We start from the raw sequence: 17,769 nt of genomic DNA on the forward strand, positions 1-17,769 counted from the left end.
AAGTGGTGGTCCTAACTGACCTAAAACAGGGAATTTTTACTAGGATTAAATGTCAGGAATTGTGAAAAACTGAGTTTAAATGTATTTGGCTAAGGTGTATGTAAACTTCCGACTTCAACTCTGTATATTTCAAAAAAGCGTTGATCATCATTATTTGGACTACATGGATAAGTTAGCCAAATCTGTTTATGGTCCAATAGCATATTTCAAAGGATCCACCTTCCTTACAGATCTGTTTGGACAGTATGTCATAGCTCATTTGTAAACGATAAATATGGACACATTACTAGTACAAACACTTAATCTGCAAAAATGACAACAATTAGTGGGTGATAGTGATTTCAGAACCAAGTGGTTCCCCCCAAAATGTGATAGTGGTAGCGGTTAGTGTCCCTTATTGCTCAGCTCAGGTGCCAACATAGTACATAAATCATTTACACACATACGTCAGCTCAGACAGGCTCAGCTCATGAGCTCCATCAGCAGGAGATTTTAATTTAGAATGGAAAATGAATGTGATTATGCAACAAATGTTAGTGCATTGAATCATATTGTACTGCATTGATTCGTTCTCTAATCACACTGAACCGCATCGAAACGTTTTTAACTAAATCGTATCATTCCTGTATTGTATCGGAGCTCATGTGTATAGATACGCATCTAATCGCCTTGAAAGGGAAAGATGCACATCGACATGTATTTGTTTTATAGGCTATTGTACCAAGAGACCAGCACCAGTAAAAAAAACAATTGATCAGGTGTGAGTTCTCATTCCCATGTCTCAAAATATAGCAGGTGGAATTCTCCATGCTGCTCACCAAAGCCATGACCCCTGTTCACTGGAAATAGCCAGTAGATGGAGCCATGAATGAAGAGAAAATGCATGAGGCCAATAACATAACCACAGAGTGGAGAAAGGCCTACCTTGATGGAGACCTTGCGCTTGGTGAAGGCTCTGCTGCGGAGCAGCTGGTAGATACAGTGGACGGGCACGAAGCCTGTGATGTTGGCAAACATGTTGTTGGTAACCGCCACCCTCACAGCGTGGGCAGTGACCACCTGGACAACATCCAATAGAATATCAATACACCTGGACAATACTATGGATAAAGAACCAATTCAGTCCAAATTACAAATCAAATAATATTGCACTGTATCGCAAATAAACAACATACAGTATGTACATCTTTAAGAAATATGTAATCTAAAAAAGATGAAGCTAACTGTGGACATGTGGCTGTGTATATGAAGTACCTGCTCAATGAAGATCTCCTGGGTAAAGATGGTCTTCATTTTGCTCAGAGAGCTTGGTTTAATGGCAATCTGCAGGGGAGCATTTACCCATAGATCAGTTAGACTGGTATAATTTACACAGATATCAATTAGACTGGTTTTACTTGGGGAGAGACCTGCTGGCAGAGGTGCCACTACCACCATCTCTGCTTTTACTGCAACCAGTACCTATTGAAAACCTCCTGAGGGCAATGAATGAATCTTGCATTTAATAATTCCACTCGATTCATATTGGATCAAATTCTTAGGCAGCCTTGGGTGGGAAATAAAGTTCAAAACAATCAAATTACATTGCACCCTCTTTCTCTGATAAATGAAGTGAAAGCTGAAATAACTGAACACAACAGTCAGTGTATTGGCAGGCATCCGTCTCAGTTTGTACGCTTCCTGCAGTGGAGGATGTACTATATAGTCTCTCTCTCTCTCTCTAGAGGGGAGGGACCTCTGGCTTTCTCATCCAATGGGTTTTGAGAAGGAGACGAGGTGTATGCAATTGAGATCCCCCCCACCTTCCGCCATCACTCCACCTTACCTTCATCCCCAAAGTGGAGCAGACCAGCTCGATGATGGCGCTGAGCTGGTTGCTATGGAAATACATGGCAACCAGTAATAGCATCTCTGCGAAAGAAGTGGTGACACCCGCAGCACTGTACACAGAGAGAGAGAGATACAGCGGAGAGAGATTTAAACCGGCAGCTTACAATGCATCTTAGGAGGATGGCACTTTAATAAACTGATTATACCCAACTATGACAGACACCCTGCTCCCACCTCCTCCAGCCCAGTGCCCCCTCTACACTCATTTACCTTCCCACTGATGGGTCCACAGCACACAGAGGAGACACGTTTACACAGACAGGGAGTTGGGCTGATGCAGTAATAACTCACAGACGATGAAGGGCTTATTACATTTTTAAAAGCCTATCAGGGCCTCTCGGGTTGGTCCCCCCACTCCCATATCCCTCCCTAGCCCTGCCCTATTCCACCCCACGTCCCTGCACCGTTTATTTTTATTTTTAGATGAGCTGTCTGCCCTCTGCCTTTCCCCTCCAATAGCATAGACCAGAGCAAAGAGAAGGGGAGGGAAGAACAAGACGTGGAGATGGGGCATTAACATGCACAGTACACCTGTGTTTTGCGAGGCAGCATTAAAGGAGAAATTCACTTTATTTTAACCAAATCTGTATTTTCGATGTATATTGCATGTTATAGAATGTATATGTTTGAGAAACCTACCCCACCAGCGATAGACTGCTCATTTCGCAGTTACTGGGGGAACAGATGAAAGATGAAAGAGAGCTTAATAAACAAAAACATAAGGACAGGTGGTAATCACCTCTTAAAATACTTCTCCTCTTTGATCATCGAGCTGAGCCACATCACCATCAGCTGCTCCTGCTCCGGGGTGCAGCAGGAGAACACCAGATAACACAACACCGTCAAATACCTCTTAATATAGCGTCAGGAACTTTTACAAACAAGCTACCTGTTGAACCTGGCTCTGTTAGCCCAGCGAGGATCTGTCTGCCAACTGCTTGGCATAGGATACAATGACTAACTCAACTGCTTCAACATCTACCCTCTCCTCATTTCTCCTCTTCATCTGCACTGATTGGAAAATATTTGACAGGCTAAAACAATGGTGGCTTTTACCTGGTCAGTTCTTTCAGATCAGTGCAATGAAGTGAAGAGTGCGTATGGACAATTGAGAAAGAGCCAATAACATCTGTAGGAAGTGGTGGGTAAGGAGATACGGACGAGTAGGAGGCTGGTTGTAGTGGTCACGTGGGTGTTTGTGGGCTTTTTTTGGTCCTCCAATAAATGCTATCGGTATCGGCGTTGAAAAATCATAATCGGTCGACCTCTAGTGCGTACAGCCCAGTACATCACTGGGGCCAAGCTTCCTGCCATCCAGGACCCCTATATCAGGCAGTGTCAGAGGAAGGCCCTAAAAACTGTCAAAGATTCCAGCTACCCTAGTCATAGACTGTTCTCTCTGCTACCGCACGGCAAGCGGTACCAGAGCACCAAGTCTAGGTCCAAGAGGCTTCTAAAAAGCTTTTACCCCCAAGCCATAAGACTCCTGAACATCTAATCAAATGGCTACCCAGACTATTTGCATTGCCCCCCCCCCCCCCCCCCCCCCTTTTGCACCACTGCTACTCTGTTTATTATCTATGCATAGTCACTTTAATAACTCTACCTACATGTACATATTACGACAATTACCTTAACCGGTGCATCCGCACATTGACTCTGTACCGGTACCCGCTGTATATAGTCTCACTATTGTTAATTTACTGCTGCTCTTTAACTACTTGTTACTTTTATTTCTTATTCTTATTTTTTAAACTGCATTGTTGGTTAGGGGCTTGTTAGTAAGCATTTCACTGTAAGGTCTACACCGGTTGTATTTGGCGCATGTGACTAATAAAATTTGATTTGACTTCCTCAATTCCAATACTATGGCGACACTATAGGAAAGATGGTTTGGTTTAGAAACTTGGGAACCGAGCTCAAGTTCAGTGTAGCCCTATCACCTGTGAAATACGGTACCTTCACACCTAGGATAAAAACCTCCAGAGGCTTGCCTCCTAACTGTCAATTTAGATTTTTTTTTTTAAAACATTTGTAATTATAGGGGGCAGTTAGGGGGGAAAAAAACGAATCCAGTCCATATTGTCCTCTGTCATAACGGACATTCTTGAGTAATAATTACATAATCAACATGCTAATAGGTCTTTGGTCACGTGCATGCGATGCATAAATGTGTCACATAACGAGAGCAAGGGTTGAGGGAATAGGGAATGTTTTTCCTAAAAACACATAGGATGTGTCAACATATGGAAAAATACATGTTTAAAAATGTCGACCAAATGATTGGTCAAAAGAACAGATGACTCTTGCCAAAGCAGCAGCTACTCTTACTGGGGTCCAGCAAAATTAAGGCAGTTATATACAATTAAAAACATTACAACACATTGTGTGCCCTCAGGCGACCACTTTACAACCACAAAATGTATGTGTATGTTATCATGTGTGTGTATGCGTGTCTGTGCCTGTGTGTGTCTCTCTTTAGTTTTATTTGGCGAAAGAAAACAAGGGATATATAACAATACAGATAACATTTTATGAAAATAAAAAAAACTGTGTGCTAGTGTGGTTGGAAGCCCATGGGCTTATATGAAAATCACACTACAAAAAAAGTCCCCGCTGTTTCATAAGGTGTAGTTTTATCTGATTTTACTGCTTGCATGAGTAGGCTGTCATTGTAAATAATAATGTGTTCTTAACTGGCTTGCCGAGTTAAATACAAATAAATGAGTTACTTGAAGTGAAAGAGTTCCATGTAGTCATGGATCTACGTAGTACTATGCGCCTCCCATAGTCTGTTCTGGACTAGTGGATTGTGAAGAGAGCTGGTGGCATGTCTTGTGGTATGCATGGGTGTCTGAGCTGTATGCTAGTAGTTTAAAAACAGACCCATTCAATTGGGTTGCAGGCACTGGTTACAGATTGAAGCTTTTTCTTGAGTGGGCAGCTTGATGAAAGCCAGTCAATATTTAGGTCACATAGAAAATATACCCCTCAATTGATATCACATACATTATCAAGCATTTCACACATAATATCCAGATATTAACTGTAAGCACTTGGTGGTCTATCGCAGCGTCCCACAAGAATGGCCTTTAGGTGAGGCAGGTGAACCTGTAGCCATATTACTTCAACAGCATTTGAAATGAGATACTCTCTAAGCAGATATGTGACAGATTGTCACGGTTATCGTCGGTGAAGGAGGACCAAAATGCAGCAGGACTGTGTTTGTTCATTTTGAACATTTATTAAATCAAAATGAACACAAAAACAACAAACATGATAACGAACGATCCACAGACAGTCTGGCAAGGCACAAGGCTAAACACAGAACAATCTCCCACAAACACACAGACAAACACACCCAACTAATATAGGACTTCCAATCAAAGGGAACACCACACAGCTGCCTTCAATTGGAAGTCCACCCCAATTAACTCTACATAGAAACACACTTACTAGACTACACATAGAAATACATAAACATAGACCATAAACCAAAAACCCGGAAATACTAAATCAAACACCCTTTTACCAAACACCACCCCGGACCACATAAAACAAATACCCTCTGCCACGTCCTGACCAAACTACAATAACAATTAACCCTTATACTGGCCAGGACGTGACAGTACCCCCCCCTTAAAGGTGCTAACCCCGGAAGCACCTTAAAAAAAAAAAAAACAACCCCAAACAACAAAACAAAAATTCCCCCCTACTAAAGGGAGGGAAGGGAGGGTGGCTTCCGTCAACGACGGCACTGTGCTACACCCCCCCTCCCCAACCCACCTATATCTGGAGGTGGCTCCGGTTCTGGCAGCTCGGGGCAGTCGGGGCAGTCTGGCAGCTCTGGGCAGTCTGGCAGCTTGGGGCAGCTCGGGGCAGTCTGGCAGCTCGGGGCAGTCTGGCCACTCTGGCAGCTCGGGGCAGTCTGGCCACTCTGGCAGCTCGGGGCAGTCTGGCCACTCTGGCAGCTCGGGGCAGTCTGGCCACTCTGGCAGCTCGGGGCAGTCTGGCCACTCTGGCAGCTCCTGACTAGTGGGTGGCTCTGGCGACTCCTCACTGACGGGCGGCTCTGGCGATTCCTCACTGACGGGTGGCACTGGTGACTGTTGACTGGCGGGCAGCTCTGGTGACTGTTGACTGGCGGGCAGCTCTGGTGACTGTTGACTGGCGGGCAGCTCTGGTGACTGTTGACTGGCGGGCAGCTCTGGTGACTGTTGACTGGCGGGCAGCTCTGGTGACTGTTGACTGGCGAGGCTGGGTTTACGCACTTGAAGCCTGGTGCGTGGTGCTGGTACTGGGCGTACCAGCTTGGGAACACGCACCTCCAGGCTAGTGCGGGGAGCGGGAACAGGACGAGTCGGACTGGGTTGACGCACTTCCGGGTCCGCACGAGAGACAGGAGCTGGAAACCCAGGGCTACGGAGGCGCACAGTCGGTCTTGATCTTACCTCCTGCACAACCCGTCTTGGCTGGATGGAACTAGTAGCCCTGTACGAGCGGGGTGCTTGTACAGGGCAGACTGGGCTGTGCAGGCGCCTGATGGTAGCCGTGCGTAGAGCTGGAGTTGGGTAGCCTGGTCCTCGGAGGCGTACCGGCGACCAGATGCGCTGCGCAGGCATCCTCCTACCAGGCTGGATGCCCGCTCTAGCACGGCACCTGCGAGGGGCTGGAATAACGCGCACCGGACTGTGCGTGCGTATGGGTGAGATAGTGCGCTCCTCAGCGAAACATGGCGCTCTCCACCTCATACGATCCTCCATATAACCACGGGTAGCTGGCTTCCGGCTCTTCCTATGACTAGCCAAACTACCCGTGTGCCCCCCCAAAATGTTTTATTGGGGGTGCCTCTCGTGCTTCAACGCCAGTCGTGTTCCTCGGAAACGTTCCCGGTCCATACCAGCATTTCGCCTTTCCTCTCTCTCTCTTACCACCTGTCCCCATGGAAGGCGATATTTTCCTGATTGGATCTCCTCCTAAGTGTAGGAGCCTTCTCCCTTCAAGATCTCCTCCCAAGTCCATCTCTCACCATAGTCCAACTCAAAATTCCACTGCTCCTTCCTCTGCTGCTTGGTCCTGGTTTGGTGGGAGATTCTGTCACGGTTATCGTCGGTGAAGGATGACCAAAATGCAGCAGGACTGTGTTTGTTCATTTTGAACATTTATTAAATCAAAATGAACACAAAAACAACAAACAAGATAACGAACGATCCACAGACAGTCTGGCAAGGAACAAGGCTAAACACAGAACAATCTCCCACAAACACACAGACAAACACACCCAACTAATATAGGACTTCCAATCAAAGGCAACACCACACAGCTGCCTTCAATTGGAAGTCCACCCCAATTAACTCTACATAGAAACACACTTACTAGACTACACATAGAAATACATAAACATAGACCATAAACCAAAAACCCGGAAATACTAAATCAAGCACCCTTTTACCAAACACCACCCCGGACCACATAAAACAAATACCCTCTGCCACGTCCTGACCAAACTACAATAACAATTAACCCTTATACTGGCCAGGACGTGACACAGATATATAAACGGCACCACCACCACCGTTGAGATTCCTACCTCTTCTCAAGATGTTGAAACCATGTATTGCTACCACTGTATCAAAGGTATTATCTAAGTCAGTTTCAGAGATAGTCAGTATATGAATGTTATCTGCACTAGCACGTTATCGATTTCATGAACCTTGTTTCTTAAGCTATATATGTTAATGTAGGGCTATTTTTTGCACATTTCTGGGATTCTTGATTGAATTTATTGCTTTACTGGGGGGCTTATCAGCAGTAGACATGACAGTGATATTTCTGTTTAAGCTGTACAGAGTGAGCTGCACTGGGGGGCCTTCCTACTAGGGCAAACTGCCTCAGTGCTAACAGTATAACTCAGGTTCATAGGCGGATGATTACTGCACACAATAGCCGTAGGGTTGACAGAGGTTTTTTAGGGGAGTTAGAGGGACATACAGTGCATTTGGAAAGTATTCAGACCCCTTGACTTTTTCCACATTTTGTTACGTTACAGCATTATTATAAAATTGACTAAATTGTCAATCTATACACAATCCCCCACAATGACAAAGCAAAAACAGTTTTTTTTAATTTTAGCAAAGTTATTAAAAAAATAAAGCTGAAATATCACATTTACATAAGTATTCAGACCCTTTACTCAGTAATTTGTTGAAGCACCTTTGGCAACAATTATAGCCTCAAGTCTTCTTGGGTATTTTTTTATTTTTATTTACCTTTATTTAACTAGGCAAGTCAGTTAAAAACAAATTCTTACTTTCAATGATGGCCTAGCAACAGTGGGTTAACTGCCTTGTTCAGGGGCTTATCAGATGTGATGCTTAGCATTCAGGCCAAAGAGTTAAATCTTGGTTTCATCAGACCAGAGAATCTTGTTTCTCATGGTCTGAGAGTATTTAAGTGCCTTTTGGCAAACTCCAAGTGGGCTGTCATGTGCCTTTTACTAAGGAGTGGCTTCCGTCTGGCCACTCTACCATAAAGGCATTATTGGTGGAGTGCTGCAAAGATGGTTGTCCTTCTGGAAGGTTCTCCCATCTCCACAAAAGGAACTCTGGTGCTTCTTCAGAGTGACCATCGGGTTCTTGATCAACTTTTCTTGACCTTCTCCCCTGATTGCTCAGTTTAAATGGTGGCCAGCTCTAGGATGAGCCACGGTGGTTCCAAACTTCTTCCATTTAAGAATGATGGAGTCCACTGTGTTCTTGGGGACCTTCAATGCTGCAGAAATGTGTTGGTTTCCTTCCCCAGATCTGTGCCTTGACACAATACAGACAATTCCTTCGACCTCATGGCTTGGTTTTTGCTCTGTCATTAGGGGGTATTTTATGTAGATTGATGAGGATTTTTTTTTATCTAACCCATTTTAGAATAAGGCTGTGATGTAACAAAATGTGTAAAAAGTAAAAGGGTCTGAATACTTTCAGAATGCACTGTAAATCAGGTTACCAACATTATGACCGCCAACACCCCACTATGACAACTCAGTGACACAATGGTAGGGATTATCTGAGCAGGGCTTGGGTCACTGATAAGTAGGTTTAAAAGACGAGCTGTACTGTGCTGGCCTGGTTACATATCCAACCTAGCTGGAACCGTGCTGAAAGAACAAACAGTTCAGGTCAGCACGATAGTGTGAAAATGATATAAGACAGCCTCACCACCATGGCTCTGATGCTGAGAGCCTGGGAGGGGTTAATCTGACACAGCTTCCTCAGTGCTTCTGTCCTGCGCCTCCCACCCATGCTCTCCTCATCCTGACGTTCCCCATTCTTTATTAGGCCCCTGAACACTGAACACACAGTAGAGATATAGGTTCCAACATTATGTAGAGAAGGGTTATTTTCTGAGGATATGGAAGGCTTTATGGAATTCCAAAGCATAATTAAAAGAGTTATGAAATAATGTGATTTGACCGGATTATTCAATTAATCCGTTGTGTTTAATTTAGCAGAGTTGGCACTTATTGGTACTTGAATGTTGCAATAATAACAAAGAACATCAGTATTTTCAAAGACGCATGAAGACATTGTTCCATGTTTTTATAGACCACAGTGCTCCACTTATTAACCTTCTCTCAAAGATCTGCATTATTACTCCCACCAGAGCCTTTTATTTGTCTACTTGTGTTGCCTTCCATGTCTGTAGCAGTGCATTATGTCATAGCTGACGGACTGCTTACGGAAATACAATGAACCATGGTATCATTACTCATTTATTTGCCTGTAATAAGATCTAATAGCTCTCAAAAGCTACTGCACTTTAACAGGGCTTCTCTTTTTGGCCTGTTCTTCACTGCAGCTGTCAGTTTAAAAGGCTAAATGTTTATGGTCAACTGAGATGGTGACTGAAACGATATTAGCTTCCATCTCCGCTACTTATAGAGAATTGCATATGCCATAAAATACTCAGAGCAACTGAGTTAGTTACCGCTTCATGTTATAGGCTAGGCTATGCAATGCCTCGAGACAGGGTCCATTTCCCGACCATTTCACCAACTTAAAGTGATTCATTTAAATGCGATACAATAAAAGAGGCCAATTCCAATAACAAGCCATGAGGATTCACTAATGTTCAGCACTATGTAATGTAACGCTGCCTACCGACTGACTTCTTCATCCCTTCTCGCCTCGCTAACGCAAATAAGCTATTGACTCAGGCCTGAGCCCTGGGGGATAAGGAGGCACTAGAGAGACAACTAGAGGAGCTAGATCTCCATTTCCTCCTTCATAATGTGTATTTTAAAGCAGAGAACACACACACACAGGCCCTGTAGCAAGACAATCATATTCATCATCGATATTATAAGGAGAATACATTAACATTAGACTAGTCCTACCTCCTGGGGTTGAAACATTGTCCAACTATGAGTGTAAATACCTAATTGGGTGAACAAAACAGGAAATAGCCAGCCAACGTCAATAATTCTCTGCCTAGAATTACAATGAAATCTATTAGATTAAGTATACTCCCTTTAGGATGATTTTGCCAAGCATATGTCAGGCTCCGGGCTCAATAAAACCAAATAGCCATTAATACTAATGGATTAGTTGACTAATGAAAGCTAAACAGTTTGTGCACCATACTGTAAGAGCCCAAACATACAGCTACAGCTACAGCCCAATATGGCGACCGGAGTATAGGTGAATGTGTCAAAAGGAGTGGGTGGAAAGCGAATCAGCTAATTGGGGAGGTTTGTTGCCACTCAAGACTGTTTTGCATGATTGATTGGGCTGCACTACGAGCAGATAGTAACCCAGCAACCAGTACTCCGGTGTGTGCCTGCCGACTTGAAGTGCTTCCTACTGGGTCTCATGGTCGTACCGCCAGCGGAAGCTACAATTCTTTTCGCTCACATGATTTTATTTCAATTAGGATAGCAGCCTACACAAGAAATAACTAATATTGATGAGCATCTAGACGTCACCTTGATACATACATAGTCTACTACTCAATGGGGAGAGCATGAATGGCAACAGTACGGGGCACAGTGTCATTAGCTCCCACTTGACCAACATTACTGTCCTGCAACAGTGTGGGAAGTAGCTACCTAGTAGCCAATCAGGGTGACAGTCACAGTAAGCACACCCATACAAAGCACTAAGCAACACAACCTTTAATAAAAAATTAAATAAAAGTTTTATAACTGAAATGTACAATCATATGTGTCAAAATAACTGTGAAATACAACTCAGAATCATCCTTTGCTTAAAAACAGTCCAAACTTTCGTGGTACGGTAGCGCAATATATGGTAGTTGCATGGTAAGAAATTGAAGAAAAAAAATACAGCTCAATCAAACCTCTCTAACCTATTGCAGAGCACTGTCGACACCACCCACTCCTTTCCACAAACCCACTACTATCCTTTCGACACACCCACCCTCCGGTCACCATATTGGAATGCAGCTAACCCTTCTCCAAACATACAGATTAGAACAGCATAGGATCTTTATTGTCCATTTACTATTTGCATAGACATTATTTTGTATCTTTCAGTCTACCGTCATGGAAGCTGTCGGGGACATTAGCAACCAGCAGGCACAGGAACCAGTCACCGTTTCTCACAGAGCCTCTGCCACATCTATGCTGGAAAGCAGGGAGGGCAACTCTGAGAAAGTGTGGGGGGGGGGGGGAATAAAACAGACACCACACCATGGATCCATGAAGCAGCCTTCTGTGTAGTGGCAGACAGTGTAGTAAATGTATGTCTACATCTTCCAAATCATTATCCAAGAAGTGTTGCATTTCTCTCCAAACACAGCATTTTCAGATAAGACAACTGAAAACTTGGTCAGATGTTACATACCTACATTATATAGAGCAGGGTTCCCAACCTTTTTTAGCTTGAGAGCTACTTTTAAATGATTAAACATGTCACAAACTACTCCATTTTTTCCTAGCTTTCAAATAGGCACTCTTTGTATTTTCCGAAATTGTAAATTCGATGTCAATATTTAAAATCACATCAGATTACCATTTTGAGGGCTGGGAAAAAAACTAAACATTTTAGATTTTTTGTTTAATACCCATTTAATTGCGCATTTTCGAGAGGAATGTTCTCATCAAAAGATATTTTTGCTGCTGCATGTGTCATGACAGAGTTTACGAAACAAAAGCCCATCCGATTGATACAAATACAGCCTTGATATAATTCTGCCAGGTAAGCCTACCCTGCAGTTAACATTTAATTGAGAATGTTTTTGGGAAAATCTACCCAGAAGACAGTTATCATTATCGCTAACTGGCTACACAAAGTGAATGATTGACAAATGCGCACAACAGACATACAGGGGCAATATTGCTGGAAATTAATTTGCATATATTGTGTTACGTTTGGCTTTTTAAGCCAATTGTGGCTAACCAGGGGTGGGATAATGTCAATTTGGATTTGATTGGATAGTAGCCGGGATTTTGAGGTGTCTGATAATTTATGACAGTTTGTGGTGGAACAATTGAAGAACATATGCACTTCAAGAATTGTTTGGCGAGCTACTCATAGGTGGCTGTGAGCTACTGGTAGCTCGCGATCAACTTGTTGGAGATATAGAGAGATGCATGTACCTGCTTGTAGTATACAGAGGACATCTGCAACTTATTCCAGGTATACAGAGCACTCAGAGACCTCAGCCGACTTTAGGAACCATACCTCATTGGAACCAGCCACCTGGAAGACAAAACATGAAATATAAAACTGAGCAAGAAAAACTGGGTGTACACTAACGGCAGGCCAAATCAACCATTTGAATGTTACATGTAGGTCAAATCAAATCAAATGTTATTAGTCACATGCGCTGAATACAACAGGTTACAGTGAAATGCTTACTTACGAGCCCCTAACCAACAGCGCAGTTTCAAAAAAATATGGATCAGAATAAGAGATAAAAGTAACAAGTAATTAAAGAGCAGCAGCAGTGAAAAATTAAATAACAATATATACAGGGCGGTGCCGGTACAGAGTCAATGTACGGGGCACTGGTTAGATGAGGTAGTATGTACATGTAGGTAGAGTTAATTAAAGTGACTATGCATAGATGACAACAGAGAGTGGCAGTGGTGTGGGGGGGGGGGGGGGGGGGGGGTCTTATGGCTTGGGGGTAGAAGCTGTTTAGAAGCCTCTTGGACCTAGACTTGGCGCTCCGGTACCGCTTGCCGTGCGGTAGCAGAGAGAACAGTCTATGACTAGGGTGGCTTGAGTCTTTGACAATTTTTAGTGCCTTCCTCTTGACACCACCTGGTCCTAGATGGCAGGAAGCTTGGCCGCCAGATGGCAGAAAACTTGGCCCATCTGTAGTGCCTTGCGGTCGGAGGCCGAGCAGTTGCCATACCAGGCAGTGATGCAACCAGTTAGGATGCTCTCGATGGTGCAGCTGTAGAACCCAGGGGAAGCAGTGAGGGGAGCGACCTGTACCTTAAGTCACTGTTCTAGTAGGCTACCACCCACTCTACCTTGCACCTTAGAGAGACTGCTGCCCTATATACATAGAGTTATTGAACACTGGTCGATTGAATAATATACACTGTATTGTAGTCATGGCTCATCCTATATAACTACTGTTGTACACACTTTTTCTATTCATATACTGTCCATGCTGACTTTACACACCATTATTCCGGTCTCTGACATTGCTCATTCTGATATTTCTTAATTTCTTTATTTAAATGTTTTCTGTGTTGTGTGTGTATTGTTGTTTTTTATTGCTAGGTATTTACTGCACAAGCATTTCGCTGCACTTGCAATAACATCTGCAAATCTGTGCATGCAACCAATACATTTTGATTTGACATTACCTTGTTCATGATGGTCAGAATGTCACGTCCTGACCAGTAAAGGGGTCTCTTGTCATTGTAGTATGGTCAGGGCGTGGCAGGGGGTGTTTGTTTTGTGTGGTTTTTTTTCTTTTTTTCTAGGGGATTTTGGTTCTAGTTTGCATTTTTTATGTTTCGTTTTCCAGGTTTGGCCGAGTGTGGTTTCCAATCAGAGGCAGGTGTCTTTCGTTGTCTCTGATTGGAAGCCATACTTAGGCAGCCTGTTTTCCTTTGGGTTTTGTGGGTGGTTATTTTCCGTTAAAGTCTGTGAACCTTACGGAACTGTTTGCTGTCATTTGTTTTTTCTTTGTTTAAGTGTTCTCTTCAAATAAACAAGTAAGAATGAGCACTATACCCGCTGCGCCTTGGTCTGTCCTTTACGACGCCTGTGACACAGTAATTCACTGAGCACCAGTCTGAGTCTCCTAAGAGGGTCACTGTGTTCAAACTCACCGTGTTCAAAAAATTATAATTCTGTTGTTCTGCCCCTGAACAAGGCAGTTAACCCATTGTTCCCCAGTAGGCCGTCATTGAAAATAAGAATTTATTCTTAACTGACTTGCCTAGTTAAATAAAGGTTAAATTAAAATAACATTTAAAAAAAACTCCAGGGTGAGGCCATGCTGCAGCTGAGACACCAGGATGCTCTATCCATTATAGCCACCAGCCTTGTGCCCATCAGAGAACACCCCTACATCAGAACTGTCAGCCTCACACATGCTAAACAAACTTTTACTCTGCTAAACAAATAGAGACAAAAAGTATTTTTTTTGTTTTGATTCTCCAAGTATATTCACACGCAAAAATATTTTTACTCCAGTCTAAAAGGTTATGTAACCTTGGCTAGTTTTATGTGAGTTGAGTGTCCTTGAGTGTTATAATATACGAGTTTACTAGTGTCTCTCAGATGTTAGCAGGTCATTCAAAAGGTTTTACCTGAGTTGCTGCTCCTTCCTGGCATCCTGCTCCAGAGCATGGAAGTCAATAGACAAGAGGGCCATGATGGAGTTTACAGCCTCCACCCCAGATAGCAGGCGCAAGATGAGCTTCTCGTCCTGGGCCCAGGCCTGGCTCTGGTCTGCTGGGGAACATAGAGCCATCTGAACCAGGCAGGGTAGCAGCAGCCTCAGCTCTGGGTCACTCAGTGCAGCCAGACACACCACATCCACCTTCTGCATGGCCTCAAAGGCATACAGGCTGATAAACTTCAGCCCTGCACTCTCTGACATCTCTGCTGTTTGTCTGGGACTGGGTCCACACCTGTGAGAGAATGAAAAGAGATGGGGACCTAATGAGGTTTCTTACAAACCGCACCCCGCCCACCCCATTTCTGTCCGACTACCATCCACTACTGCAAGAGCAAGAACTGGTCCCAAACCCAACTGCAGTCCCGCAATGTTATTTTAGGTGTAGCCTATGTGAAGCAGCTCACTTGCCAACCATGGTTCCAGCAATATTGCGCCCTTTAGGCAATATCAAATGCGCAAAAATATCTTAATAAATTGGTGAAATTACAAGAGATTCTCATATAGTCTAATGGGCTATCTGTATTACTGTGCTATATCAGCCAATATACTAGATGCATTGTAGTTTGAAGAGACTTTATAGCCTAGTTATTGGGATTGGGACATTTTTCAGACAGGGAAATACGGGTAATCAATATTTATTTATAGGCAATGTAGCCCCGTGCTTCTCCGCCCATGTACAGGCTATATAGTCTACTATATTTAATTGAGACCACACACGCACCTGATCTCGCAGGTATGGCTATTGAACTTAAAGCAGCAAAAATGATGACAGCGACCCTTGCTACGTTTTGCATATAGGATATAGCCTAACTTTTAGGAGGCCCACTTGCAGACAGAGACATATAAATAAGTAATCAATACTTATTGGAAATTAAAAGGCGCAACGCTCGCTCACCGTAGTAGTGCGCATTGTGCCTTAGCCTTTTTAATTATTATATTTTTGATTGCACTTCGACTCACGTTGGTTGAGCGCTCTCCACTTTTTTGCCATTATCAATATTTACAGACTGTAGTAAAGTCAAATCATATTTAAATGAACTGCCACGTGATTCTCCGCCCATGTAGGCAGCCAACCCTATTTCATAAAATATAAGAACACTGGGCTGATGACATAGCTAATTAGCTCTGTCTGCTACAGCTGGATAGCAAGTTAACTTCGTAAACTCGACTCCAAGGATCTAAACTAGCTATTGTTACGTACTGCCTAGTTTGTCTGACTATAGTTTAAATATACATTTTATGAAACGATAAAACATGTCAACCGGTGTAGCTATTACCTTACCTTGATGGTCTTTGCAGATGTTTTAACGGAAGATAATAGCTTCTAGGCCTTCAGTCCTCGGACTTGCGTAGCACAACACAGCCACTCGTATGCATTCTTTTAGTTGTCACTGTATTAGACTAAGCATAGGTGATTTGATGATGTTGAAATGTTGAAGTTGAAATGGTACTGGAATAGTGGAGGCATGTCCAGTTTTCTTTGCAACTCTCCGTGGTTCTAAATCAATAATTGTTTAGTGGTCTGAAAAGGTGTGAAACATTAACTTGCTTGACCATGCTATGGGTCATGTAACTATTACATGCAATATGCTTGGTGGACTTCACCAGACAGAGGTTGCTCTACCGGTTCTGTGATAAAACAAAGGTGTGTCTGAATATATTCTGCCACTGTGTCTTCGAAATGTCTGTCTTTAGGCCTATATATCACGGTCGCAAAGCATATGAGCTAACAGGTTATAGAGCAAACAACGCAATTATCACAATAATATGTAATATGGCTTTTTTTTTTACAGGCTTCCCCTGTAATTTTACCCATGCACCGCTACTGAAAAAGGCCACCAAGATTTTAAAAAAATGGACCAGCCCGTCTGGCATTTACCAGAAATGCCAGATAGCCAGTTCGTCCCTGAACGGAATGCATTTGCATGACTGCCATGAGGGAGATTTGCCCAGTAGGCTATTGTTCGCCAACTGCAGCAGACATCCAAATGATTCGTTCTCGAGTTCGAGTGTTGAGCAGAGGCAGGCTGTGTATGTTTTTGTTCTACAAAGCTGTGTCCATCGATAAAAATCTAATAAATCAGGTCATGAGAGAGAGATCATGAGCAGATGAGCTCCCACATGTTTTTCAAAATAGATAGATTTAGAGTTAGACAAAGTTAGATTTTTTGGCAGGGACGTATACAGGATGTTACCCTAAACAACATAACCTTCACTCCAAATCAAAACTCCAAACCTACAACCTGATTTTTGGATGGAATTACCTGGAATGCTTCCTACACCCAAGGATTATTGTTCCCAAGCTATACAGCAAATGCTCTGAATAACAAACAGAAACCTGAAAACACCATCCAACCTGGAACTGAGGGAGTAATGCTTAGTCTGAAACAATTTTTTTTGCTTTCAAAGACCAAGAAGAAAAATACATTACAATGTTATATTTTACTTTAGAAGGTCTAAATGCTAAGGTCATCATCCTTGTTAAAGAGATACAGCTTCAATTAGCACTGACGTGTGACGCGAGAGTTGTCGAAGCCTTTGAGCCCAACTAATGGCAGGCTACCCCACCCAAATCCAGAGGCCTTGAAGCCCCCTCCTGCTGTTCAGAGACCACCAACTGGCATTTTCAACAAGAAATCTGCCTCCAGAAATATAAGCTTCTCCCAAGTGGGCGTGACACCTACTCCCGTTGCCTGCTGGCACTGCTGCTTGGATTCCACCTGGCGATCTGTTCACCTCCTGCCCTGGTTGTCTCCCCGTCTGGTACAGGTAACCTCCCACCCCGCCTCCCGGGCTTTCACTCGCCTCCAGCACACAGGCACTGTTGGGGCAAGTGACTCTGAACTTACAATGGCTAGCCCCAAGTCGCTAATTTTTTCAATATTGGTCATTTTTCTACTTGCCTCATGACTCCTGCATGCTTTGTTGACTACAAATTTTCTTTACCCAACCGTGGGACAGACTGTTTGTTCCCACACTCAGGACTCTGACTCT

The 17,769-nt window shown here is 43.5% G+C and overlaps 1 pseudogene across 1 annotated transcript in view; it reads right to left on the reverse strand.

The window, feature by feature from the left end:
• Positions 1 to 9,580, reverse strand: part of LOC106603424 (integrator complex subunit 2-like) — a 48,737-nt pseudogene extending 39,157 nt beyond the window's left edge. The window contains exons 1-6 of the transcript XR_014391952.1: positions 9,565 to 9,580; positions 9,102 to 9,232; positions 2,630 to 2,688; positions 1,826 to 1,940; positions 1,255 to 1,323; positions 925 to 1,059 (exon numbers count right to left, since the gene is read on the reverse strand). The product of XR_014391952.1 is annotated as an integrator complex subunit 2-like (transcript). The remainder of the gene's footprint in view (positions 1 to 924; positions 1,060 to 1,254; positions 1,324 to 1,825; positions 1,941 to 2,629; positions 2,689 to 9,101; positions 9,233 to 9,564) is intronic.
• Between the last annotated feature and the right edge of the window lie 8,189 nt (positions 9,581 to 17,769).

The sequence above is a fragment of the Salmo salar genome, chromosome 04, assembly GCF_965601325.2.
Source record: "Salmo salar chromosome 04, fSalSal1, whole genome shotgun sequence".
In the NCBI taxonomy this organism is placed as follows: Eukaryota; Metazoa; Chordata; class Actinopteri; order Salmoniformes; family Salmonidae; genus Salmo; species Salmo salar.